Raw genomic sequence first — 27,775 nt, 5'->3', positions numbered from 1 at the left:
GGATAGTCTTTTAGTCCTGACTGAATTAAATACATAGGCTATTAATTCTGATTCCTTACAATTAATGCTATATTATGTTGTTTTGACAACAAAATTAATGACAGACACATATGGCTGCGTTCACTTTAAGAACTAGTGCACGGATCCATTACTGTTTCATTATACTGTCTGTCACACGCGTTTTATGCTTATTTAAGACATAACCGACTGTCTTTACGAGGTTACTCACCAAGACCAGAGTTTTGACATCATTTTGCGTGTTTTTAACTGTTAAAGCGATATAATCCACGAAAAATAACTTTTGTTACTGGCGAGCTGTTTGTGAGGCGGATATAGGCTGTATGTGCACGCAATGAAAAACATGCACGAGTGCGCGAGCACAGGATAGTTTAAAATTGCTTGAATGTTTAAACTGGTAAAACTTAAAAAAGACGTGAAAATGATAAACGTTAGTTACGATGCAATGCTGGCCCGATTGTGCAAGTGAATCATGTCCCGACTCCTAAACACGAGTGTGTATCGACGCCTGCAGCGCTTGACGCTTGCCTTGTGCAGAGTGAGAAGACGCAGCACCGCGAGCCCTGAATATGGAAAAAATCGATTCGTGGCCGTTGAGAATCCATTTTGAATCGACCACATTTAAAAAAACGATTAATCGGAAAATCGATTTTTTTGCTCAGCCCTATTATCATCATAGATCTTTTGTAAAATCAAGAGCGTTAGACTTTGCTCTGCAATTTCCTGTCCCTGTTCCTGTATTATGGCGTACGCTAGTGTCAGATCTGCTGGGTGGGAAGCACCATGAGCAGGGGCGGGGCTAGACTCTAAGCCAGTGCTAAGCTTCATCACGGGGCCCACCTGCGACAAAGTCATTTAAACCAAGTTTGCATGACCCCGGACTCGCTCCAAATATCTACTGATTCTGTCTGCTTTGCTGCTAGAGCTGATCGCAGCCTTTCTACTAAATGTCTGTGCTCACACCAGAAGCCCTGCTGTGCGTCCAAGAAGCATCCCAGCGTAAAGGAGCACAGAGCAGATGAACCGGGCAGGAAGTCAGACACAGAAACGGCACAGAATCTGGTCAATATTCAAAATAAAAACCCTGGTACAGACTTCCGATCGTTTATCAACAATAAACACAGCTAAATCAGACAAAAAAGAAACAATTTAATTACATAGCCTACTGTAAGGGGTATACAGTCAAAGACCCAGAACCAGATATGAAGAAAGAAGACCCGGAGTCAGAATTATAAAAAATTAAAGAAAAGTTTTACTGAAGATAGTTTGCATTTTCATCAGCAGAAGTCAGCTTCAAGACTCACATAGGAGTTCGTAGGCCGCCCCGCTTACAGTTACAAAGATCACAGCAGTTATACCATTTCCAAGGTCTAAGCTACGTCATTGCTTACAGGTTGAATGATTTTCATTGGCTAAGAAACATGAAAGCCTAAACAATTTAACACATTTGAGGAGATAGGGGTGCCTATCGCCATTAATAAGATAGTTGTCGTCCACTCATCGGATTTAGGTCTGTGGTGGCCTCGCAGGTTAGAGAAGGGCGCCGGGGTGTCTGGTCCGAACGTCCAGAACCTACATAGAATGTCATACGCACACACACACACATAACAGACACTAGCAAATAACAGCTCCCATCAAGGCTGAAGAGAGTCTGAGCTCCTTATTATCAGTTAAGTATACCAAAACATAATGCTAAAACATTCACTCGTTTGGGAGAAAAACAGATCACTGGTATTTACTCCCAAGGAAGGAAATATACATTTTAATACAACAATTAAAGTTTGATAGTAACGCTCAATATAGCTTGACCATATGTCCAGCGAAGGATCATATGTGTCCACGCTGCCTTTAGGACCCTCTAACCTTTCTACTGATCCCAGAGAAAGAGACAAACGGCCTTGTGGGTTGCGTGGCCTTCGTGTCCTGCGTGTACTATGTGCAATCTCAAAGTAAGATTGGAAGGCACCTAAAAGAAACTGGTTACTTGCATCCATGCATTTAAGAAAATATAATTTCACAGGCACAAGAATATAAAAATTATTATGTGATAATGAATATATTTGATTATTGATTTTTATAAAGGAAGTATATAACCATTCAAAATGATATATGATTATATATGTATTTGAAGAGGCAAGGGATTTTGACCAACCCTTCACTACATAACCCTCTACCGCATGGTGTTGCCATATGGCAACATACTCTTTGTGTTCATTTCATTGCCAATGTTTCTTTAAGAAAACATTCTCATGTTTTTTGTTGGAATGAGGAGACCTTAGTTTAGCCAATGATGTGCTTTGGCTAAGTCACATGACATGCAATTTTTTTCTGTGGCGCGATTTTTGACAGACTGTCGTCTCTTGTCGGTAGTTGCTGAAAGCAATCTAAAGCGTCAGTAACAAACAAGGACCATCCCATATCACATACACAAAAAAAAAATCAAAACATCACCTCAGTTAAGTTATGATGACATATTCACCAAAAAAAAAAAGTTTTTATGAAATCAGTTTTTGGTAAATCGATCAAATGTCTGTGTTGCCAAGAGGCAACACTGTGCAATAGTGGAATGACATTATTGCAAAAGTTTAGCTAGCTAGACAGGTCAGCTGCAATCTGTTAAGCTGTAGCAATAACAACATTAATGCTAGTGATATAATGTTGATTAGTCATAGGTTAAGGACTGCCAATATGGAAAGCTGTTTGAACTTTTATTCATTTCCAGGATATGAATTCTTGAGACTTATGAACGTCATTAGGAACAGATGATTTTTTTATTTTTTTTTTATTTTTTTTTTCGCATTTTGATTTATTTTGATTTATGTATGATGATATGTGGTACGTATGGTGTGCAGTGTGCCTGTGTAAGCTACTGTAATGTGCCCTTTCAAATTTCCCCTTGGGGACAAATAAAGTGCTTTGAATTGAATTGAATTGAATTGATATCTATAATTGTATTTTCACTAGTAAAATGTCACCATAGGCTGCCATTCAAAATCAATTGTTGATATCAAGAATTGATTTCTTACTAGTAGAAATATAATTTTGATATCAATCATTTCTTTGTTAGTAAATATGTGAATTCCTCATATCAATAATTCAAATGTCACTAGTTGAAATGTCTATTCTTGATATCAACAATTGAATTGCTACCAGTAAAAAAATAATTTTTGATATCTGAAAATCTGATATCAATATTATTTTAGATGTCTAAAATTCTTACTAGTAACAATCACATTCGTGAAATCAGAAATTAACATCGTCACTAGTGAAAATTAAATTATTGATATCAAAAATTGCCATTGTTATAGAAATCTTATTCCTGATATCAATAACCATCATTTTAACTAGTAAAAATGTAATTGTTGATATTAAGAATTAGTATCCTGGAAATGAATAAGTTAAAACGGCTTGTCATACTGCCAATGCATTTGTAGGCTATTATGGAAAAAAATCTAATTTAAATGGCTTTTAAAAAAAAAAAATGTATTCCACTGTTGTATGTTCTCCATACAACAGTGGAAGGCTCCAAAGGATCTCACTCAAATAACCAACGTGAGATGAGAATCCATAACATCAGACAGGAGATGAAGTCCCTGAAGCGGCAGTACAGGCGGGCAGGAAAGGAGGAGCGCATTAGCTTGGCACAGCTGATGAGCATCCTACGAAAAAAGATCAGGATCCTCCGTCGGGCAGAGTGGCACCGGAGGCGCCGCCGCGAAAGAGCCCGAAAGCGAGCTGCATTCATTGCCAACCCCTTAAGTTCACTAAGGAGCTGCTAGGGCAGAAGCGTAGTGGCCAGCTGGTCTGCTCTCAGGAGGAGATTGATCATCACCTGAAGGAAACATACAGCGACCCAGCGAGAGAGCAAGAGTTAGGGGAGTGCAGCACTCTGATAGACCCTCCTGGGCCAAGTGTGCAGTTCAACATGTCAGAGCTGCAGCTAAAGGAGGTTCGAGAGGTTGTCAAGAAAGCGCGAGCAAGCTCTGCTCCAGGACCAAGCAGCACTTCGTACAAAGTGTACAAGAACTGTCCTATACTCCTGCTGCGCCTGTGGAAGATCCTGCGTGTCATCTGGAGGAGGGGCAGGATTCCTGAACAGTGGAGAGTTGCAGAAGGGGTCTGGATTCCGAAGGAGGAGAACTCCAAGAAGATAGACCAGTTCCGCATCATCTCCCTGTTGAGTATTGAAGCTAAGATCTTCTTCAGTGCTGTCTCCAACCGGCTAAGCACCTTCCTCTCAAAGAACAGGTTTATCGACACATCAGTCCAAAAGGGTGGAATAGCTGGAATGTCTGGATGTTTGGAACACACAGGAGTGGTAACACAGCTCATCAGAGAGGCCAGAGAGAACAACGGCAATCTGTCAGTGCTGTGGCTCGATCTGGCAAATGCATATGGCTCAATACCACACAAGCTTGTGCAGTTCACTTTGACAAAATATCACGTCCCCAGCAGAGTCAGAGACCTCATCGCTGACTATTACAACAATTTTAGGATGAGAGCCTCTTCAGGAGCAGTGACATCAGGCTGGCACAAGGTTGAGATCGGAATTATCACGGGCTGTACCATCTCCATAATCCTGTTCTCCCTTGCCATGAATATGCTCACAAAGTCTGCTGAACCAGAGTGCAGAGGGCCCAAGACGAAGTCAGCTCAACGTCAGCCACCGATCAGAGCATTTATGGACGACCTCACGGTCACCACAGAATCTGTTCCAGGCTGCAGGTGGATTATAAAGGGTCTTGAAAGGCTAATGGAGTGGGCACGGATGCTTTTTAAACCAGCCAAGTCAAGATCAATGGTACTGAGAAGAGGAAAGGTGGATGAGAAATCCCGGTTTATCGTCGCAGGTGTAACAATCCCGACCATCACTGAGAAGCCTCTCAAGAGCTTAGGCAAGGTGTTTGACAGCACCCTGAAGGACTCCGCATCCATCCAGTCAACCTGCACTAAGCTGGATAGATGGCTGAAGTCAGTGGACCAGTCTGGATTGCCAGGGAAGTTCAAAGCTTGGCTATACCAGCATGGCATTCTTCCCAGAATCCTGTGGCCACTACTCGTCTCCGAAGTGCCACTCTCGACTGTGGAAACCTTAGAGAGGAAGGTCAGCAGCCACCTCAGAAGATGGCTGGGGCTTCCAAAAAGTCTAAGTAGCATCGCACTTTATGGGCAACGTAACAAACTGCGATTGCCACTCAAGTCCTTGGAAGAGGAGTTCAAGGTATCAAAAGCTAGAGAAGTGCTGCTATACAGAGACTCAAGTGATCCAAAGGTGGCAACGGCTGGCATTGAAGTGAGGACTGGTCGGAAGTGGAAGGCTGAGGAGGCTGTTCAACAAGCAGAGGAAAGATTACACCACAAAAGGCTGGTGGGGGTGGTAACAAGAGGCAGGGCTGGACTGGGTGCCTTTTCAACTCCTCACATTGACACCACCAAAGGAAAGAAAAAACGCTGCCTAGTCCAGGAGGAGGTGAGAGCAGTGGTCGAGGAGGAGAGAACCTGCAGGACAGTAGGAATGAGGCAACAGGGTGCCTGGACAAGATGGGAGAACGCGATCGAGAGGAAGGTGACATGGGCGGAGCTGTGGAAGGCAGAGCCACAGCGGATCAAGTTTCTTGTCCAGACGGTATACGATGTGCTCCCCAGCCCATCAAACCTTCACATATGGGGCAAAGTGGAGTCACCAGCATGCCCACTGTGCTCCAGGCGTGGAACCCTAGAGCACATTCTGAGTTGCTGCTCAAAGGCACTGGGAGAGGGAAGGTACAGGTGGAGGCATGACCAAGTACTAAAGGCCATTGTTGAAGCCATTGCTACAGCAGTAGAGTGGTCAAAGCGCTCCCGCCCCTCCAAACAAGCCATCATCTTTGTCAGAGCTGGAGAGCAGCCAAAACCAGCCGCAAAAACATCTGCAGGCATCCTGGCCACGGCGAGGGACTGGCAGCTGTTGGTGGACTTGGAGCAGCAGCTCAAGTTCCCCAACCAGGTTGTGCCCAACTCCTTAAGACCAGATGTCGTCCTCTTGTCTGAGTCCACCAAACAAGTGGTCATGTTGGAGCTTACAGTCCCTTGGGAAGACCGCTTGGAAGAGGCGTTTGAGAGGAAGCTCGCCGAGTACGAGGGACTAGTAAGCGAGTGTCGACTAGAGGTCTTCACGGGTCCACTTGGATCCGAAAACCCGAGGTCCGACCCGAGACCCGAGCGGGTTCGGGTCCAAAACTCCGACGAGTGTCTCGGACACGGGTCGGGTTCGGTATTAGTGGCCTCGGGTCTCGGATAATTTAAAATAAATATGCCTTTTCCAAATGGACCCGAGAAGACCCGAATTCTTTTAAACTATGTTGGGCATTTAAGAAAATTGCAGTATTTAAAACAACTCTATGACACCGTTCTCTCACTTTTTCTAAGTGAGAGAGCGAATCCGCGCTTCTACGTGCAAATGGGCTATCAGCATAATAAGCAGCACGGTTGCCTCCGCATTTATTTACTCAGTTGCTCGCTCCACATAAACCAACCCCTCCCTTTGCCAAGAAGAACTAGTGCGCCATCATGTGGATGGATGTTTGACTAAATGCAAGTATTTGAATTGTCGTTTAGCCAGGCCTGTCAATCAATTTTAAAAATACGCGACACTGTCAGAAAAGCATGGAGGCGATAACAGAAATTGCGAAAAAATGTCAGGGAAAACGAATGGTGGTTCTAATCATCGTATGGACCGGTAAATAACATTATGCCAAATTTCATAGGACGTAATGGGTTACAGTGATGTGTGATTGACATTTTAGCACTTCAGCGCGCTTACACTTGCGCGTCTATGTTAAGTGCATTTTTTGAGAAACGCAGGGCTGCAGGCTGTGCACAATGTAAATGCCGTTAACGTTCGGGTCCAGTCGGGTTCTAAAGGAAATGCCGTCAGGTCGGGTCGGACTCGGGTCTAATTTTATCGGGTCTGTCTCGGGTCGGGTTTTTCTTTAAAAAAAATAATTTATGCACGTCGGGTTCGGGTAAGTAGTGATTCGGGTCGATTCGGGTCGGGTACAGTTTTTAGGACCCGAGAAGACCTCTAGTGTCGACAAGCTGGATTGAGAGCAAGGTGTCTCCCAATAGAGGTAGGATGCAGGGGCTTTATAGCACGATCCCTGTTCAGAGCCTTCAGTCTGTTAGGCATTGTTGGGGTGAGGAGGAGAAGAGCCATTCGCAATACCAATGAAGCGGCAGAGAAAGCCTCAAGATGGCTATGCCTCAAGAGAGGAGATCCATGGGGGCAGGGTAGCTAGATTTGCCAACTGGACACAAGCTGGGGTCTGATCAGCCACAGCTGGGTCACCTGGAGGAGGGTGTATGATGTTGAAAGACCCGAAACACCCAATGATTCCAGGAACATCACTGAAGATGTGTCCAGTAGCATCCGTAGATGTATTTGCACAGTGTTGTTGCCGTATGGCAACATATCATAAAGGACCTTAAAATTAAAAAAAAATCTAATTTTCTTTTTACAGCACTTCAAGTTAAGCCATTCTAAGAAAATAAAACGAGTCAATTTTTTTTTTTTTACAGGTCTATCATAATGCGTGCGGTAGAGGGTTAATCATAGTAGAAGCACAAAAAGCAAGCACTAATCACCAAATTGACTAAATCTAAACTTTTCAGCAAAATCCGGGAGGCAAAACGCTCTTATTCTGAAATGCTCCCTATGGTAGTTGCTAGATGCAACCGTCATGACGAGGAAGAAAAGCGAGCCACAGAGAGCTTTGAAGAATGTAGTAGAAGCACAAAAAGGACATATTAAAAACAGGTCATTAACGTGCTTCTGAGAGGCTTCCAGTGGACTTTACCGCCGCAAATAAACCCTTGCGCAGCCTACGTCCATCCCTCAGAATTCCCATGATGCACAAAGGGGAAGGGAGTTTTGTTAAAATGTGCTAATAAGTTTGCCATTTGTTTGAAATTGAAATGTTACTTTATGATGTATGTTTATTAAAACATGTCTCCTTAGAATCTAGTGTTTTTGTTGGTAATTGTCATTCTTGTGGTGGTTTACCATTGAAACCATGAGTGAAGAGAATGTTTCATTTGACAAGAGATGCTGATTTTTTGCTGGCACAGCAGATCTGCATTCAGCATTGGTGTTTGTTTGTGTCCGGATCAACAGATTTAAAACTGAACGGTCCACGTACAGGGCCCCCTACCAGCCGGGGCCCTGGGGCGACTGCACTCATGCACCCACGCAGTCTCTGTGTATGACCATAAGTATATGTTATAAGTTGTTTGGAACCATATGAGAAAATTGATTTTGCTAAAGTTTGTAGTTCTGTGTTATAAATTTATCCTTTGGACTCTGTAACTACTTTCAAAGTCTGAAGGAGGAGACAAATCTTAAACACTGCACATTTAAAGTTGTGGCGCCATTTTGAATGAATCTAATTTTCTTAGAAGTCAAAGCTCGAGGGAGCTGGGGGCCACACAAACAAAGCAGTGTGGCGTAACCAATAGTGATGGCAAGATCGACTCTTTTGACAGACTCGAATCTTCAAATCTCGTTCATTAAAATGAACTAATCTTTTTTTGACTAATTTCGTTCATTTGAACTAGGCTGGTTATTGCGGCGCTGCAGCACTCTAGTGTGGCGATTAAAAAACAGTGCTCTCAACTAAATTCAAACCATGTAAAAACCACAGAAATATGTTGTCTATATGCAATCCACTTCTCCGGCCTAAATCCTTCCATTTTCACAATCTTTCCTGAGTATACAACCAGAGCAGCCATATGTATATAATTACTATCATTATCTCTAAAGTGCTCATTCATACAGTAGCCTGACGTCCCTATCCATGAGTAAAATATTAATATCAGATTTGCGGTAAATATATTGAAGTAATAAGCTTGATACACTATATGAATAAACACACTCTTATTAAAATTCTACCAATTTAATTATAAACTGGATCAAGCCACCAAGTTCTTAAAGAACTCCAGCAGAGAGAGAGGAACAAAGAAATATTAACACATAATATAAACGCAGCAGTTTGGCAGTTCTGGACGCAGAATGGGCCACATCAGGTCCGGATTCTGCAGACAAACGCACGAGCACATCGCTCTCAAACACTGCAGGTTGTTCACCAGTCAGGAGCTGTGAAACAACAGCACGGCTCTGTTGGTAAATGAAAAGAAAAGTCACGTTGTCTGGCTGACCTGGATCAGCTGTTAGCTGTTTACAGGGCTAACGCTAACGTTGCTTTGTGGCTGTGTTTTAATGTTTTAATGACCGGGTCTGGTTGTTTTGGAGAGCAGACGACCTCGGAGGTAATTCTGCTCCCGGTAGAACCCTGCCAGTGCACTGAAGTGGAGCGGACCCAGAATAACTCTCATCAGCTGTTAGCTGTAATGTTAAACACTAGCAGGACTAAAGTTACAGTACGGCTGTGTTAAAACTATAACTTAGCACAACATCACTGCGCTGTAATAACGTTATGCTTTCTTAAATGTCATATAATTAACAAAATAGCTATATAATGTCAGTCCAGTGACTGTTACCTGACAACCGACCTGCCTCTCATTCTCCGGCGATGGCAGTCACTGGCAGAACGAACGAAAGACTGAGGAGGACCCATGTTAGCGGTGAACGAGTCATTCATTCCTGTGCCACAGTAGGAGCTGTCACGTGACAAATTAACGACTCAGACCTAGAGAACCAAATGAGCCTCCTAAGCTCTTTGAGGTTCGGGGCTGTCTGAGTCTGTGGGTGAAGCTGCTCTTGAGCTGCCTCAGCTCAGCATAGAGAGGATGAGAGGGGTTGTCCATGATCCCTTTTATTCTCCTCTCAGTTACTGTCTCTACTCTGTCCAGTTCCATCCAAATCACCGACCTAACCTACCTTATCAGCTTGCCCAGTTTAGTGGTGCCACAACACCCAATGCCACCTCCCCAGCACACCACAGTGAAGAAGGTGACACTGGCCACTACAGACTGGTAGAAAATCTGTAGCAGCCTGGTGCACGCATTGAAGGACCTGAGCTTCCTCAGAAAAACCGCCTGCTCTGTCCTTTCCTGTAGAGGGCCTCTGTGTTTTCTGTCTGGTCCAGTTTGTTGTTGAGTTGCACCCTCAGGAACTTGTAGGTGTCCACCATCTCTACCCCCTCCCCTTTAATTACTACTGGGGTGTAGGGCCACCAGCTCCTTGGTTTTTCCTGTGTTGAGCTGAAGGTGGTTGCTGTCGCACCACCAATTGAAGCTCTCAACTTGAAGTCTCTGTACTCCTCCCTGTTGTCAGCTGTGATACAGCTGATGATGGAGGAGTTATCTGAGAACTTCTAGAGGTAGCTCGTTCCAGAGTCGAAGCAAAAGTCATAGTCCAACAGAAATTCTGACAGTACAGTTGCTTGGGGCCAGTGTTGCCTGCCACCACGTCTGACGGGCATCCCTGCAGCCTTCTCTGCCAGCTGGAGGGAATGGACATTGTCAAAATTACTGGAGAAGTGGAATGACATGATCATCACAGTGCTGCGTGGCTTCTCCAGGTGGTTGTAGGCTTTGTGAAGAAGGTAGATGATGGCATTGTCCACCCCGATGTCAGCCTCATAGAGGGTCCATGCATGCATGTACCAGGGGCCTGAGATGTTGCAGAATCAGTCTCTATAGTGTCTTCATTACATGTGACGTTAGCGCCACTGGCCTGAAGTTGGAGAGGTTGTTGGAATGTCCATTTTTGGGGAAGGGACGATGCAGGAAGTCTTCCAGATCTTAGGCACCTACTTCAACCTCAAAGATGAAATCAAGGCAGGAATGTTCCTGCCTGCTGCTTAGCTTACATCCTAAGTACCCTCTGGTGGATGTTGGCAGGAAGGAGGGTAGTGCTGCTAACTTCCTGGCTGGTGAAAGTAGTGGTGTGGTATGTTTCCATGTATTGGGAAATATTGTTTGTTAGGGGGAGGCGAGCTGGGGCTGCTGGGCAGTGGTCCTGTGGAGTTGCCGAGAGGCATGTGGAAGGGGGGCTAGCCAAGGAAATAATAATAATAATCTTGATTTATAGAGGACTTTTCAAAAATAAGTTACAGTGTTTAAACTTATAAGTGCAAAGACAATTAACACATTAAAACAAATACATGATAAAAACAAGATAACACTTAAGAGACTAAAATACATGTTAAAAGTAAATATAAAATACATATACAATATAATATAATAAAATAAAACAACATCATCAATCTTCCATAAAAATATGTTTTAAGCAGGGACTTAAAAGACTTAACTGACTCAGCTGACTTGATTTCCTTGGGTAGGTAGTTCCAGAGCCTCGGGGCCCTGACTGCAAATGCTTTGTCTCCTTTAGTTTTCAGTTTTCAAACTCTGGAACAGACAAAAGACCTCTGCTCGAGGATCTCAAGGTACGTGCTGGTACGATGGGACTAAAAGGTCAGAGCTATAACAAGGTGAAAGGCCATGAAGAGCTTTAAAAGTAAAATAAAAAATTAAAGTATATTCTAAAATATCCTGGGAGCCAGTGTAATGAAGCTAAAACAGGGGTGATATGATCATATTTCTTTGTTCTGGTTGAAAGCCTGGCAGCTAATTCTGGACAGTCTGGAGTCGATCAATAGATTTTTGGGTCAAACAAGTAAAAAGGCTGTTGCAGTAATCCAGGGGATGGTCTCAGTGTCCTTAGAAGTTAACATTGATTGTATTTTTTATATATTTCTATGCTTGTAAAAACATGATAGCGAAGACTTTGTGGTGTGCTGCTCAAAAGTACAGATCTACTTGCTTAGAAACTAAGCAGGAAGATTTGTGTGTCATCAGCGTAAACATGAAAAGAGACACCATATTTCTGGATAATGTGTCCAAGGGGAAGCATATACAAGGAAAATAAAAGGGGTCCCAAGACCGACTCCTGAGGCACGCCATATTTAACGGATCAGAATGAAAAGACATAGTTATTCACAGACACACAAAACCTCCTATTGGACAGGTACGATGAAAACCATTCTAAAGCAGTACCAGAGATCCCCACCCAGTGCCTCAGTCTCTGCAGCTCTAAAGTCCATAAGGACTGAGCACATGCCATCAAACACACAGACATCCCCCACTCGCTCAAACGAAAGAAGAAACCAAAACCTAATCACACACAGAGTCTGTCACTCTCCGGTCTGGGGAGTCATGACAGTCTTCTCATCAAGCTTTCTGTGCAAAAGGTAGCTGAGCCAAAATCCAAAATGCATATATTTGCAACACTGTTCCTACTGCTTCTACAGTCTCTCCCTGAGCTGGGAGAGGCTCTGAGAAGCATCCCAACCGCTTCTTGTCGCTTATTTGATTGCAGGTTTGGTTCAGGGGCTCATAGCCGGGACTTGTTTGCCAATGTGTCATTCATTTGCAATAATTTAAAGACATTTATCGCCTTTAACATTAACATAGTTAGCTAGCTAATGCTAATGCTATGAAGCTAATACTAACTAAGCTAATGCTAATAATAACATAGCTAATGCTAATATGTAACTCACGTCAGTTACACAACCTACGTAGCTTTATTTTTTTTGTGATCAATTATTTATTTATTTTCTTACAATCATTGTTTACACATTGGAGAGGAAAAAATAGGCCGATTACATCGTCATTGAATATACATAGGCACATTAAAATGTTACTTATTCTGATGCCAGTTTCTCTTCTCCTCCCCATATCATACCCAGCTCAAAACCACCCTCCAGCCCCTAACAAGATTCGCTCAAGGTATTAAAAAAAAAAAAAAAAAAAAAAAGACACACACGCGCACACACACACACACCCCTCACCGCCACCCGTCCACCCCTCTGACATCCACCGAGATCCTCACAACACCATAGAACACAGAGCAGAACATTGGATATTGTGTATATATTAGATACATATCTCATACCTGAAAGTATCAAGCACATCCTAACCTCTTCCCTCACACCATGAAATCCACAAAGGTCAATACAATGTTCTAGAGTATATACTAATAACATAACAAAACTGAACATCACCTCTTGAATACATTAGCTGCACATAAATTTTTTTTTTTTAAAAATTAAAAAAAACACACTGGGCAGCATATGTATAAGACAAATCAGATGTAAACCGTAGAAGACAAAGTCTGACCTTATCTACATCATTTCATTTATTTTCTCTAATATCTCTGACCAACAGTCAATATTGGAGGTTTTGGCATAATGTAAACGTGCTGTAGAGAGCTCTAATTGAACAATTTCCCGATAGGAAGAGAGCCATTTCCTCATTGACCGTGTATGTGGTGGTTTCCAGCGACAGACTATAATTTTTTTTAGCGGCTGTCAAACCAGCCAGAAGAAGACTCCTATCGTTAATAGTTAGCTTTAGAGACGATGTATCATTGAGCAGACACAAGCATGGAGAAAAAGGGAAGGGTCCTTTGATAATACTAGACAAGATGGATGAAACACTATGCCAAAATCTATTGACCTCTGGACACTGCCACACCATGTGGTAAAAAGTAGCAATGGTATTGTCTGGACAAAAATCACAATATGGGTTGTCTCTAAGTTTCATTTGTTGTAATCTTCGCGGGGTTAAATAGGACCTGTGGATTAATCTATAATGCATCATTTGATAATCAGGGTTTCTAGATGATAGAGAGATATTTGACCAAACCACACACCAGTCTGGGTCCTGGGAGTGGGAGATGTTAATATCTGTCTTCCAGAGTCTGATAAGTGATATAGGTTTATGTGAAGCTGTGATTATAAACTTATATAACTCTGAAACAATACCCTTAATTTTACCCTTAGTGTCAAAAATTACATGAAGGGGATGATTCCCCAACTCAATACCCCAAGGAACGCCCTGAGCGCGCATTGCTGTGCGTAACTGTAAATAGAAATAAAAAGTGCCCGGCAGATTATAAGCTCTCTCTAGGTCATGGAATGCACGAAGACCCTGTTCCCCTATAATATCCTTAAGGACACAGACCCCTCTATTGCGCCACTGAGGGAACAGAATTGGTTTCTTCTCAATTAAAAGCGAGTGATTATTGAAAATAGGGGATTGAGCGAAAAATGTGTTTGGAATTTTGGTAAATCGGTGGACCTTATGCCACACCGTGAAAAAATAAGAGATTATTGGCCCAAAATTGCGTTTAACTATACTATGGGGTATATTAGAATATACCAGACTAGACAGACAGTATGGATATGTTAAACGTTCTTCAATGGGACGCCATGACACCAAAATCTCTGGATTCGACCATATAGCAAGTGAGCGCAAAACAAAGCTCCAGGAGTACCACTCAAAATTGGGCAGATTTACACCTCCTGAAAATCGATGTCTTTGTAGAGTAGATACTTTGATTCTGGGTTTTTTCCTGTTCCATAAATAAGAGCAAATTATTAATTGTAGCTTCTTCCAGTAACCACCCGGTGGAGCTAGGGGGATCATACTACTCACAAAATTAACACGAGGCAATATGTTCATCTTAATAACTGAAAGTCTAGACTGAAAGGAAGTAGGGAGCATCCCCCATCTATTCAGGTCACCCTCCAAATTTTTTAGAACTTTATTATAATTATCAGCAGTTAACAAGTTGAGTGAGGGACTAATGGACACTCCTATATATGTAAGACTACTAACAACTGGAATATTGAAAAGTGATATCTGGTCCTCCAGTCCCCCCAACACCAATAAAGCCGATTTTGTCCAGTTTATTTTGTAGCCTGAAATTCTTAAAGATTCCAAGAAGATGTGGAAGGGATTTAGAAGGATTTTTTGTGAAGATTAAAATGTCATCTGCATACAGAGAGATGCAATGCGATGTGTCTTGAACAATGATTGGTTCTAAAGCCTCCGACTGCCGTATTGCCTGGGCAACAGGTTCCAAAGATAAAGAAAATTAAAGCTGCTAGCAGCATTTAGCGGTGTTCAAGCATTTAAGACAGTTAAGACAGTTAAGACAGTTCAACTCAAAAGCATCAAAAGACATTAAGGTTTATGTAGCAAGCATTTAACCACTGACATCATAGATGGAATAGACCATGTTTTAGCATGATTTGCCATGATATACAACATTTCAGTGTGATTGTTAATGATTTACTATGTTACAGTATGATTTACCATAGTTTACTATGATATACCGAGTTCTAGTATGATTCACCATGGTTTACCCTGTTCTTGCATGATTTACCACAATTGAACACATTCTAGTAGCCTATGATGTAATATGATTCTAGCATGCTTTATCATAGTTTACCTTGATTTGTCTTAAGTTTAACTTGATTTACCATGTAATGATGATTTACTAGGATTGTATCATGCTTTACCATGATTAATCACATTGCTAGCATGATTTACCATGATACACCATGTAATAATATTATTTACTGTGATTTACCATGTTTCTATCGTGATTTACCATGATTTACCACGTTGCTAGCAATTATGTGAAGCTTCAGAACAGTAAAGTGAATTGAAAGACAAAATATGATTGTGTTATTATAGTAATTGTCACATAAGGTTATTTTTTAGTGTCTAAATATATGAATGCAAAAGCACATGTGAAAAGACTATTAATAAGTATAATGTCCAACAGAGGGTAGTAGAAGACCACTTATTGCTATAGTACCACTTTTATTTTGAACTACTTGGTTTAATCAGTATTGTGCACTAAAGCAAACCAGTCTTTCAATGTGAATTCCATTGTGCATGCTTACACACACACACACACACACAATTTTGGGTTATGATATTGTGAAAATCTCTTTTTGTGGTCCTTAAGCATTTCAGATATTTATTTGTGATGTAAAAATATTAAACTTTCTAATAAATCATTATTTAATATTATATTATTTATTATAAATATTATTTCCAACATAATAAATATCTTTAAGCATTTGTTTGTTAGCCATTGCTGAAAACTGGTTAAAAAGATTAAAAACGTCTAATGCTGTTGCTCCCTCTAGTGGACAACAGCGGTTTTACAGCCTACATAAACGGTTGAAATAAATGACGGGAAATTCGTTTTTTTTTTTTACTTATATCTCGGGAACGAGAAAGTGAAAAAATCTGAAACTCAGAACTTAGTGTTAGAGGAGCTCTGTTGATCAAGACCATTCCGGTGTTGCTGGGTGATTGGGGGCGGGAGTAATGTCCGTTTAAATGCATACCTTTGTGGGCTTATATCTCGGGAATGCCCAGGCCAAATAGCACCAAACTCGAATCGAAGCTAGATGAGGACGGGCCCTTTCCAACAAGCTCTTCCACAAGGATCTAGATGGTCTGGATCAAAAGTTACAGCCGTTTCAAGTTGGGGTTCTCACAGATTAGCAATCCTCGGGGGAGGGGAGGGGGGGGGGGGCGCTCCCGAGCCCCGCGACGATAGATTTGGATCAAGATCCCCGAGAGGACCTTACCATCAAAATTTGAGCGCGCAGAGACTTTCCGTTTTCGAGTTATGAGTGAATTTGTACTTGGGGGGCGTGGCCCAATGTTTTACTTTCGTTTTGAGGCTTCCTGTGACAATTAATTATAGAGGCAAATTTTGTCTGATTTGTCTGAAATTTTTCAATGCCGTACAGAGTGATATTACACATGTTCTTGACCGTTTTTAAAGAAGATCTGAGCATTCATTTAAGAGATCAGCATTTACAGCCAATACAGGCAATTTACCATAGGAAATGTATGGTTTTAAAGCTTTTTGACAGTTTTAGCCCCAACTATGGTCCGATCTCCATGAAACTTTGCATGCTTCTTCACCATGTTATGACACATATGCTCACCAATTTTTGTTTAGTTCTGAGTTTTTATTTATGATTTATAGGCTTTTGTGTGTATTTGACACGCCCCTTTTCTAAATGACCCTGTTATAGCCATACGAAAAATGCAAAAGTTCAACTTTTTTTCAATGATTATTGATCTAGAGAGTCCAGAGAATTGTCCTAGACTGGTCTGGTTCCGATCGGGCAAAAATCCAGGGACTAGTTCGCAAAAGTAGGTTTTTAACATATTCGTGAATATTTAATGAATGATTTGATTGACAGCAATGGTTCTAGAGGCAAAGTTGTTCAACCTGAGGAGATGTATCAAATGATATGCATATTTTGGGGATGTGTGCAACACCACGTGATTACAGAGCCGTAAAACTCGTTAGCGCCTACTAGTGGCCAATTTCTTTCAAAACTCTTACAGACCTCTTTGGCCATGAGTCGAACATGCCCATCGAGTTTCGTTCCGATTGGCCTCTGTTAACCTCGTCTAATAGGTGCTCAAATTCATTGGCCGATGGCGGCCATGTTTTTTTAGTTACGCCAATTTCCTCATACACATACATGGCACCTTGGACCAAGAAACTGCATACCAATTTTCAAGTCAATCGGACTAACGGTCAGGTGGTCATAGCCCCATTTAGGTTTTTTGTGTGTTATAGCGCCACCTAGTGTTAGGTCGACGCGATTTTTTTACTGTGACCTCAGATTGAACTCATACACATGTGTTCCAAGTTTGGTGAAGATATCTCATTTCTTTCTCGAGTTATAGCCATTTTAGTAAAATAGGCTCCTCCCACAACGATCATTTTACTCCCCCTAGCGACCGTGAATCGAAAATTCAACTTTTTTTCAATGAATATTGATATTCAGACTCCAGAGAATATGTATGCATTTGTCTGGTTTTGATCGGGCAAAAAACCAGGGACTAGTTCGCAAAAGTAGGTTTTTGACAAAATTCAAAATGGCGGAAAAATTTGCATACCGGAAATGAAATCGGAGATATACGTTTTGTTCTTCAGGCCTCCAGCTTTCCAATGATATAAGACACTTGAGTCTAAGACATACGGTTTAGGAGTTATGAGCAGTTTCGCGCAATTGATTGCTGTAGCGCCACCTATAGGCCAATCGGGGTCATACTTTCTGAGGCTCTCCTCGATTTTTGTACTACCATCTGACAAAGTTTCAGAGCTCCAGCACTTACGGTTTGTTCTGCACGATGCGTTTTACGGCAGAAGAATAATAATAATAATAATAATTAAAGCTGCTAGCAGCATTTAGCGGTGTTCAAGCAGTTAAGGCCTTTAAGGCCGTTAAGCACAAAAGCATCAAAAGACATTAAGTTTTATGTAGCAATCATTTAACTATTGACATCATAGATGGAATAGACCATGTTTTAGCATGATTTACCATGATATACCACATTTCAGTGTGATTGTTCATGATTTACTATGTTACAGTGTGATTGACCATAGTTTACTATGATATACCGAGTTCTAGTATGATTCACCATGGTTTACCCTGTTCTTGCATGATTTACCACAATTGAACACATTCTAGTAGCCTATGATGTAATATGATATGCTAGCACACATACACACACACACACAAATAAAGACAAATGTTGTTGTTGTGGTTTTCAATGCTATTGGGATGTGTCATTATGAAAATATACTTTAATGGTCTATAAGCATTTCACATAATGTGTTTGTAAACTATTAATCAGATTATTTTGCATTTATTCAGAAACCTAGGACTACACACACACATTCTGTTGTAGATACAGATATTTGAACTATGTGATGGAAAAAAGAAATGTTTACTGCAATTGTTACAATTAATTATAGAGGCAAATTTTGTCCGATTTGTCTGAAATTTTTCAATGCTGTTCAGACTGATATTAGACATGTTCTTGACCTTTTTTAAAGAAGATCTGAGCATTCATTTAAGAGATCAGCATTTACAGTCAATACAGGCAATTTACCATAGGAAATATATGGTTTTAAAGCTTTTTGACAGTTATAGCACCAACTATGGTCCGATCTCCATGAAACTTTGCATGCTTCTTCACCAAGTTATTACACATATGCTCACCAATTTTTCTGAAGTTCTGAGTTTTTATTTATGATTTATAGGCTTTTGAGTGTATTTTGACACACCCCCTTTTCTTAATGACCCTGTTACAGTGAACCAAAGGGCAAAGTTCAACATTTTTTTGATAATTATTGATCTAGAGAGTCCAGAGAATTGTCCTAGACTGGTTTGGTTCCGATCGGGCGAAAAACCAGGGACTAGTTTGCGAAAGTAGGTTTTTAACATATTTGTGAATATTTAATGAATGATTTGATTGACAGCAATGGATTTAGAGGCAAAGTTGTTCAACATGAGGAGATCTATCAAATTATATGCATATTATGGGAAACACCACGTGATGTGTGCAACACCACGTGATTACAGAGCCATAAAACTCGTTAGCGCCAACTAGTGGCCGATTTCTTTCAAAACTCTTACAGACCTCTTGGGCCATGAGTCGAACATGCCCATCGAGTTTCGTTCCGATTGGCCTCCGTTAACCTCGTCTCACAGGTGCTCAAATTTCATTGGCCGATGGCGGCCATGTTTTTTGAGATACGCCAATGTCCTCATACACATACATGGGGCCTTGGACCAAGACACTGCATACCAATTTTCAAGTCAATCGGACTAACGGTCACGTGGTCATAGCCCTATTTATGTTTTTTTAATGTTATAGCGCCACCTAGCGGTAGATCGACGCATTTTTTTTTACTGTGACCCCAAACTGTCCTCCTACACATGTGTGTCAAGTTTGGTGAAGATATCTTATTTACTTCTGGAGTTATAGCCATTTAAGTAAAATAGGCTCCTCCCACAACGTTTATTTTGCGCCCCCTAGCGACCAGAAATCGAAATTTCGACTTTTTTTCGATAATTATTGATATTCAGACTCCAAAGAACATGTATGCACTGGTTTGGTTCCGATCGGGCGAAAAACCAGGGACTAGTTCGCAAAAGTAGTTTTTTGACAAAATTCAAAATGGCGGAAAAATTTGCATACCGCAAATGAAATCGGAGATATACGTTTTTTAAGTCAGAAGTCCAGCTTTCCAATGATATAAGACACTTGAGTCTACGACATACGGTCTAGGAGTTATGATCACTTTCGCGCTTTTGTTGCTATAGCGCCACCTATGGGCCAATCGGGCTCATACTCTCTCAACCTCTCCTCGATTTCTGTGCTACCTTAATCCCAAATATCAAGTCTCTAGCACTTACGGTTTGGGCTGTACGATGCGTTTTAGCGGAGAATAATAATAATAAAAATCAGTACAAATACAATAGGTTTTCAGCACTTCGTGCTTGAACACCTAATTAAAGCTGCTAGCAGCATTTAGCGGTGTTCAAGCAGTTAAGGCCTTTAAGGCCGTTAAGCACAAAAGCATCAAAAGACATTAAGTTTTATGTAGCAAGCATTTAACCATTGACATCATAGATGGAATAGACCATGTTTTAGCATGATTTACCATGATATACCAAATTTAGTGTGATTTTTCATGATCTACCATGTTCCAGTATGATTTATCATGAATCTAGCATGATTTACCACAGTTTACCATCATTTACCATGTTATAGGATGATTTACCATGATATACCACATTCTAGAATGATTTACCAGGATTGTAGCATGATTTACCATGATTCATCACATTGCTAGCATGATTTGCCATGATCCACCATGTAATAGTATTTTTTACTATGATTTACCATGTTTCTATCGTGATTTACCATGATTTACCACATTGCTGCATTGATGTGAAGGGCCAATAAAAATGAAGTGATAAACTCTGACAAAAAATGATTGTGTTATAATAGTTAACATGGAAAAACTGGTTTGCTTTAGTGCTGTGATTTACTGGTGAAAATCAAGTGTGTCAAAATGAAAGTGAGCCAATAAGTGGTCTTCTACTGCCCTCTGCTGGCCACTGTACTTATTAATAAAGTGTTTTCACAAGTGCTTTTGCATTCATATGTAGACATATGCTTACACACACACACACACACACACACATGGGATATGTTATTGTGAAAATCTCTTTTAATGGTGTATAAGCATGCATTTCACATATTTCTTTGTGATGTAATAATATAAAACTATATTAAAACTAATAAAAAAATTGCTTTAAGCGTTTGTTTGTTAGCCAATGCTGAAAGCTGATAAAAAAGATTAAAAATGTCGGTAACACTTTACAATAAGGTTCATTTATTAAACATTAGTTAATGTATTAATTAACATGAACTAACCATGAGCAATACATTTGTTCCTGTTTTTGTTCATCTTTGTTAACACTAGAATGGCCACGACGGTCATTTTGACCGTTTTGAATTTTATATCTGCAATAACTTTGTTGAAAAAAAAAAAAATCTCCTGCTGGTACCTGACTTTTCCTAAAAGTGTCTGTATTTTCATTTAAAATGTTTTTAATATAAATTACACATAAGGCAAACAAACAAATGAACATATTTACCTATTTCGGCCATAGACGGTCATATTGACCGCACTGAATTTCGCGGTATTCTTTTGTTACATTTCTCGCGGTTGACCTTTGTCTATTAGGAAATAATCAGAAGATTCAATTGCAAAATGACAGATATGTTTATTGAGAGCTGGTCAGATGCTGGGAGAGTTAAGGTGTGCAAATGTCCGGTATGAAGCCCTTGGCAGCACAGGGACGCTGGAGTGAGTGCTGAACCAGGAGTGTTGAACACGGGATGACACACGGAAAACGTATACAGGCAGGGAACAAACACGCAGGAAAAATCCACAACGATCTGACAAAGGGCCTTTCTCAATCTGTGTTCTTGTCTGTACTTGTGTCCTTGTGTTCTTGTGAAACGTCATCTTTTGTGGCCCAAGTACTGTCCCAATACACAAGTTTGCATTTTGGCAAGAACAGTTAAAAATCCCGGATGTGTTCTTGACACGCCCATTTTACCAAGGATGCATCGGTTGGTAACTTGTGTGAACTTGACGGCAGAAATATCCCAGCATTCAATTCGGCATTCGAGGAAGGAGAGGCAGGTCAATACAGTATTTCGTTTTTCTACAATTACGTACACTATTTCATCACTAAATTCACTTCTGAGAACATTTGATGCGAGAAATCAACTGTGTAGATTTCAAATATTGGCATTTTTACGAAAATGTATGGCTAATCGAAAATGTGCTCAAACGTTTTCGGAAGTGAGAATCTCCATAAGCGCCTGCGGGTGTAACGTCAGCTATCGAGCCAACCGGCCAGTTTGCTCACAGACTCGTTTTTCCCCACAGCCAAGAGACCATTGCAGCCTGGCTGTTATCGTCAATAATTCTCGTTATGTTTGGGTACTGCAGACGGTGTCTGTGCGGGGGTATTATTGCGCAATACCAGCAAGAACACATCGTCTCAAACTGTCAGCAGCGTTCTGTGTGCTCGTTAGCTTGTGAGTTCATTCTTCCAAGAACAACTAGCAAGAGCGTTCTCCCCAAGAACACAAGTCCGTTCTTTGCATTCTTGGTTTTGAGAAACACCCAAAGACTAGGCGAGAACAGTAACACTGAAAAGGGTCGAATCGCTGATCAGTTGCAGCTGGCGCGTTGATCAGAGCGCACGTGCTGATCAGCTGCATTGATCAGCGACCACGCACACACACACACAACAAGACGAGAAAGGAGACAGCGAATTCATAAACCATGACATTGTCTCTCTCACTGTCAAAAGAATATCTAAATAAGATACTTTTAGTTGTTATTATCTTGTTCTGAGTTATGTTGAAGGGATATGGAAATATAGCTCTGTTGTGAATAGGCCCTATGCGATAATTACGGGCTACTGATATTATTATTTATAAATGTATAATTAAACTTTTTAAAATGTACAGTTTGGTGTTGTTTTGTTTTTAAAAGATATCCTAATACAACAAATGCATTAATCTCTCAATTGGGTATTTATCATTAAAGATATAGAGTTTGCAATCTAACGGTCAAAATGACCGCTTGTGGCAGTTCTAGTAGTTATGGAATTCTGGCACTTCTAGTGTTAACGTTAGTTAATACAAATCCAGCTGTTCATTGTTAGTTCAGGCAAAGAACGTATATTGACAAGAAGTGAAAGCCAATAGAACGTTCCATTGCAACACCAGCGCCCAGCAGCAGCCCTACGCGTCCGCCATTTTGGGGTGAAAGCGACTCGGCAGTCATATATTATACATATATTTAGTCCAGTGCAGAGGTCATTTTTAGGTTGAAATAATTAGGTGATTATTTTAATTCACAACAGTTAACGTTATATCCATTAAAAAGAAGTTGCTACTAGGCTTTTCCCCCACATAACTTGAGACAGGGAAGTTCAAGGATTTAATTAATTATATTAATCTCTACATTAAGTTTGACAGGTAAGAAGAATAAAGTGATGTAAGTTCATAAAGTTATAACGTTAGACCGTTTCCCAGGAGGTACACATAACCTTACATACAAAAATAAGTTCAATGAAATAAATGAATTCAGCAAATAAATGTAATTGTACTAAAATGTAAATGTTGGACAATAAATATATAACAGCAATAGAATAGCTTTACAGTAAACTGTTTTTTTGCAGTACTATTTTATATTAATGACCGTTAAAGCAAGCCTATGTAAACAAAAAAACACAGATAACGGACACACCAATGCATCATGTTAAGATCATCATGTTTGTAGCACGATCCAGGGGATTAAAACGTACAAAATATATTTCAGGCCTAGTGGAGTTGGTAACTAATAATAGTAGTAAATGTGTAAAGTTGCATAAAAATGCAAGAAAAACTACCTAAAAAACTGTTATCTGTGCTGTTGCCCAGTAACTCCAGTTGGAATTTTCACCCCAAAATGGCGGCCGCGCCACCTAGTGGCTGTTACCAGAAAAGCATCGGAGTTTCGCCTCTTGTTCTTCTATACTCTTTGGTTCAGGTTAGTTCACAGTGCATTAACTAATGTTAACAAGATTTTAATAAAGTATTTGTAAATGTTGAAATTAACATTAACAAAGATTAACAAATGCTGAAGGAGTATTGTTCATTCTTAGTTAATGTTAACTACATTAGTTAACATTAACTAAGAATGAACAATACTCCTTCAGCATTTGTATAATGCTGCTGCTCCATCTATTGGATAACAGTGGTATTACAGACTATATACAGTTGAAATAAATGAATGGAAATTTGGTTTTCACTTATATCTCGGGAACGAGATAATGAAAAAATTATCTAAAGATTGGGGGCGTTCCCGAGCCCCGCGACGATAGATTTGGATCAAGAACCCCGAGAGAACCTTACCATCAAAATTTGAGCGTGCAGCGACTTTCTGTTTTCGAGTTATGAGTGAATTTGTCCTTGGGGGGCGTGGCCCAACGTTATACTTTCGTTTTCAGCCTTCCTGTGACACAATTGTAAATAGTAATAAATAAAATAAATAAATGCAGTCCATAATACTCCAATAGATGAATTTGGACAAAATGTGATTGTAAATGTTGAAATAATGATTTTAGAAATTCTAAATATGAATTATAAAACAATATTAGGGAGTAGTATGATGAAATGACTGCAAGGGGCAGTAAAATACCACTTTGGTATTTTTTTAATAAAAAAATAGCTTTAAGCATTTGTTTGTTAGCCAATGCTGAAAGCTGATTAAAAAAAAGATTAAAAATGTCGGTAACACTTTACAATAAGGTTAATTTATTAAACATTAATGTATTAATTAACATTAACTAACCATGAGCAATACATTTGTTACTGTTTTTGTTCATCTTTGTTAACGTTAGTTAATACAAATCCAGCTGTTCATTGTTAGTTCATGTTAGTTCACAGTGCATTAACTAATGTTAACAAGATTTAAATAAAGTATTTGTAAATGTTGAAATTAACATTAACAAAGATTAACAAATGCTGAAGGAGTATTGTTCATTCTTAGTTAATGTTAACTACATTAGTTAGCATTAACTAAGAATGAACAATACTCCTTCAGCATTTGTATAATACTGCTGCTCCATCTATTGGACAACAGTGGTATTACAGACTATAAACAGTTGTATAAATAAAAACTTTCGTTTTCAGCCTTCCTGTGACACAATTGTAAAGAGTAATAAATAAAATAAATAAATGCAGTCCATAATACTCCAATAGATGCATTTTTACAAAATGTGATAGTAAATGTTAAAATAATGATTTTAGAAAGTCTAAATATGAACTATAACAATATTAGGGAGTAGTATGATGAAAATGACAGCAGGGGGCAGTAAAATATCACTTATTGGCTGTTAGCCATGCTTGACCTTTTTTTAAGAAGCTATGAGCATTCATTGAAAAGATATTGGCTTTCGGTCAAGGCTACATATTGAAGTGACCCTATTATAGTCATCCAAATGTTATACATTACAAGTTATACATTTTCTGATAATTATTGTTCTAGAGAGTACAGAGCAATAGATGAATTTGGACAAAATGTGATTGTAAATGTTAAAATAATGATTTAATAAAGTCTAAATTTCAATTATATATAACAATTTTAGGGAGTAGTATGATGAAATGACAGCAGGGGGCAGTAAAATACCACTTATTGGCTGTTATAGCCATCCAAAATGTTATAGCCATCCAATTTACACTATTACAGCCATTCAAATGAAGAAATTACACCTTTTCTGATAATTATTGATCTAGAGAGTCCAGATAATTGTACTGCACTGGTTTTAAACATTAAGATATGAAAATTTTACGATCATAGATGGAAAAGACCATTTACAGCCAATACAGGCAATTTACCATAGGAAATATATGGTTTTAAAGCTTTTTAACAGTTATAGCGCCACCTATGGTCCGATCTCCATGAAACTTCGCATGCTTCCTCACCATGGTATGACACATATGCTCATCAATTTTTGTCAAGTTCTGAGTTTTCTTTTATGATTTATAGGCTTTTGAGTGTATTTTGACACGCCCCTTTTCTAAATGACCCTGTTACAGTGAACCAAAGGGCAAAGTTCAACTTTTTTTTGATAATTATTGATCTAGAGAGTCCAGAGAATTGTCCTAGACTGGTCTGGTTTTGATCGGGCGAAAAACCAGGGACTAGTTCGCAAAAGTAGGTTTTTAACATATTCGTGAATATTTAATGAACGATTTGATTGACAGCAATGGTTCTAGAGGCAAAGTTGTTCAGCCTGAGGAGATCTATCAAATGATATGCATATTTTGGGGATGTGTGCAACACCACCTGATTACAGAGCCGTAAAACTTGTTAGCGCCAACTAGTGGCCAATTTCTTTCAAAACTCTTACAGACCTCTTGGGCCATGAGGCAAACATGCCCATCGAGTTTCGTTCCGATTGGCCTCCGTTAACCTCGTCTAATAGGTGCTCAAATTCATTGGCCGATGGCGGCCATGTTTTTTGAGTTACGCCAATTTCCTCATACACATACATGGCACCTTGGACCAAGACACTGCATACCAATTTTTAAGTCAATCTGACTAACGGTCAGGTGGTCATAGCCCCATTTAGGTTTTTTGTGTGCTATAGCGCCACCTAGTGTTAGGTCGACGCGATTTTTTTACTGTGACCTCAGATTGAACTCATACACATGTGTTCCAAGTTTGGTGAAGATATCTCATTTACTTCTCGAGTTATAGCCATTTTAGTAAAATAGGCTCCTCCCACAACGATCATTTTACTCCCCCTAGCAACCGTGAATCGAAAATTCAACTTTTTTTCAATGATTATTGATATTCAGACTCCAGAGAACATGTATGCATTTGTCTGGTTTTGATCGGGCGAAAAACCAGGGACTAGTTCGCAAAAGTAGGTTTTTGACAAAATTCAAAATGGCGGAAAAATTTGCATACCGGAAATGAAATCGGAGATATACGTTTTGTTCTTCAGGCCTCCAGCTTTCCAATGATATAAGACACTTGAGTCTACGACATACGGTTTAGGAGTTATGAGCAGTTTCGCGCAATTGATTGCTGTAGCGCCACCTATAGGCCAATCGGGGTCATACTTTCTGAGGCTCTCCTCGATTTTTGTACTACCATCTGACAAAGTTTCAGAGCTCCAGCACTTACGGTTTGTTCTGCACGATGCGTTTTACGGCAGAAGAATAATAATAATAATAATAATAATAATTAAAGCTGCTAGCAGCATTTAGCGGTGTTCAAGCAGTTAAGGCCTTTAAGGCCGTTAAGCACAAAAGCATCAAAAGACATTAAGTTTTATGTAGCAAGCATTTAAACATTGACATCATAGATGGAATAGACCATGTTTTAGCATGATTTACCATGATATACCAAATTTAGTGTGATTTTTCATGATCTACCATGTTCCAGTATGATTTACCATGAATCTAGCATGATTTACCACAGTTTACCATGATTTCCCATGTTATAGGATGATTTACCATGATATACCACATTCTAGAATGATTTACCAGGATTGTAGCATGATTTACCATGATTCATCACATTGCTAGCATGATTTGCCATGATCCACCATGTAATAGTATTTTTTACTATGATTTACCATGTTTCTATCGTGATTTACCATGATTTACCACATTGCTGCATTGATGTGAAGGGCCAATAAAAATGAAGTGATAAACTCTGACAAAAAATGATTGTGTTATAATAGTTAACATGGAAAAACTGGTTTGCTTTAGTGCTTTGATTTACTGTTGAAAATCAAGTGTGTCAAAATGAGAGTGAGACAATAAGTGGTCTTCTACTGCCCTCTGCTGGCCATTCTACTTATTAATAAAGTGTTTTCACAGGTGCTTTTACACTCATATGTAGACATTTGATCACACACACACACACACACACACATACACACAAAGTCATTATATAAATATATTTTAATGGTCTATAAGCATTTAATGTCTTTGCAAGCTATTAATCAGATTATTCAGCATTTATTCAGAAACCTAGGAC

The 27,775-nt window shown here is 39.8% G+C and overlaps 1 pseudogene; it reads left to right on the top strand.

Annotated features, from left to right (window-relative positions):
- The first annotated feature begins 3,575 nt into the window (after positions 1 to 3,575).
- Positions 3,576 to 7,295, top strand: LOC130089860 (uncharacterized; annotated as a pseudogene).
- The last annotated feature ends 20,480 nt before the right edge of the window (positions 7,296 to 27,775 follow it).

The sequence above is a fragment of the Rhinichthys klamathensis genome, unplaced genomic scaffold, assembly GCF_029890125.1.
Source record: "Rhinichthys klamathensis goyatoka isolate OS25496 unplaced genomic scaffold, OSU_Roscu_1.1 h1tg000138l_1, whole genome shotgun sequence".
In the NCBI taxonomy this organism is placed as follows: Eukaryota; Metazoa; Chordata; class Actinopteri; order Cypriniformes; family Leuciscidae; genus Rhinichthys; species Rhinichthys klamathensis.
Note: the sequence above shows the minus strand (reverse complement) of the source record. Positions and strands in the feature narration are given on the sequence as shown.